Here is a 2,113-nt window from a genome sequence, read left to right on the forward strand (position 1 = left end):
TTAAGTAATGAGTAACAAAGATAATTTTTTAAATGAACAATGAATCAGTGACCTTAAAGAAAATATTAAATCGTCTAATACATGTGTGTTGGATTCATCAAGAGACAAATAAAAATGGTAGAGAAAAAGTACTGAAGAAATAATGGCAAAAAATTACAATTTCAATGAAAATCATTGACTTCAAAATTCAAGAAGCTCAGCAAACTTCAAGCAGAATTAATACAAAGAAAGGTATAATAACATGATCTTAGACTATCACAATCGAACTGCTGAAAACCAAATACAAAGAATTCTTGAAAGTTTCCAGAGAAAGAAGATTCATTATACACAGAAAAAAATTTTGAATGTAAGTTGACTTCTCATTAGAAAGAGTGAAATTAGAAGACAAAGAAATGATATTTTAAATCTAAAATAAACTCAACAGTTTATGTGCAGAAGAAAAATAAGTCAAAAATGAGAGTAAAATAACAATTTTTAGATAAAATAAACTTGACAGACTCTATCACCAGCAGACCTGCAGTGTAAGAAACCCTAAAGAAAATTCTTTCTGATGAAGGAAAAAGACTCAAAATGAAACATATATACAGACAAAAAGAAAAAAAGAAAAGAATCAGAAATGATAAATAGGCACTAATAAATACTTTTTACATAATAACACAATACTTTTTCATCTCAGTTTCTTTAGAGACCAAATGACTGTTGAAATTTTAAAAATTATACCATTATATTATGAGGTCAGTAATGTGCATAAATATAAATATTTATATGACACGATAGTGCACAAGATAGTGGAAATAAGGAATTAACTATTATAAGGTTCTATTGTTGGAGAAGGAAATGGCAACCCACTCCAGTACTCTTGCCTGGAGAATCCCATGGACGGAGGAGCCTGGTGGGCTACAGTCCACGGGGTCGCAAAGAGTCAGACACGACTGAGTGACTTCACTCACTTCACTATTGTTTTATAATACCCAGTATGTTGTTAAATCTAAATGGACTGTGATATGTTACAGATCCATACTGGAATCACAAGAAAAACCACTAAAAATATACAAATAGAGGTAAAAAGCTAATATAGGAATTAACCAGTTTAAAAGGAAAGAAAGAGAAACAGATAAACTAAGACCAGGTGGAACAAAAAGAAAAATGTTTAAAGGTTAGACAAACGTCAGTCTTATCAATAATTATATTAAATATAGGGGCGTGGAGAGAGCAGCGCGGTGCACCACGGGCGTGCCACGTGGCTGGGCATGGAGGAACGCAGAGAGTCCCAGCCGACCGCAGGCGCGACGGGGCGGCGATTGCGGTGGCGGCAGCGCCCACCCACGGGCCCCCCGAGGACACCTGGATGGGCACGCACCCTAAGTATTTAGAAATGATGGAGTTAATTATAAGAGATGCCACCCAAGCTTATACAGCGTTCTTGGCTTGCCTGGACCTCATAGTGAGTAAAAGCTGGCATGAAGTAAACTGTGTGGGATTACTAGATCTCCAGCTCATCCGCCTTCTCAGCACTGAGACAGAAGCAGAAGGGTTTACAGTCTGTGGTACCTACGCCCATCAGTGCTTCCCTCAGCCATAACAGGATAAGGGGGATCTTGAAGGCATCCTGAAAATAGCAAGGTGATCCCGATTGCCTATGTCTTTTACTTTGGCCATAGTGGAGTCTGACTCCACAACAATCTACTACAAACTCACTGATGGATTTATGCTGCCAGATCCTAAGAATATTTCCCTTAGAAGATGACACCTATACTTCTTGATGCTTATTTTATTCACACAGAACTGGATTGTGAACCATCAGCTTGGTTCATCTTTGATTTGAGATAGTAAGAGATGACTTAGCTGGTCCAATTCCAGAAGTTTTCTGTTTTGAAGAATAAAACTTTCCCATATAGAAGAATGTATTTTGTTACAAAAAAAATAGTAAGATAGTAGCTCTAGAAATTTCTTATCTGGAGACAGTTTAATTACAGTTATATGCAAGTTTATGCCTATGCTGTATTCAGAAGGATAGAGCATTCTTGAGATCACCATCCCTTTTCCTTACTCAACTTTCTCAGTGCCTCTTGGTCAGGACAGCTAGTCTGAAGAAATGGAAATTTACTGGAGT

The 2,113-nt window shown here is 36.9% G+C and overlaps 1 pseudogene; it reads left to right on the forward strand.

Annotated features, from left to right (window-relative positions):
* The first annotated feature begins 1,250 nt into the window (after positions 1–1,250).
* On the forward strand, positions 1,251–1,783 carry LOC133234936 (tRNA-splicing endonuclease subunit Sen15-like; annotated as a pseudogene).
* The last annotated feature ends 330 nt before the right edge of the window (positions 1,784–2,113 follow it).

This window comes from Bos javanicus, chromosome 22, assembly GCF_032452875.1.
Source record: "Bos javanicus breed banteng chromosome 22, ARS-OSU_banteng_1.0, whole genome shotgun sequence".
NCBI classification, from domain to species: domain Eukaryota; kingdom Metazoa; phylum Chordata; class Mammalia; order Artiodactyla; family Bovidae; genus Bos; species Bos javanicus.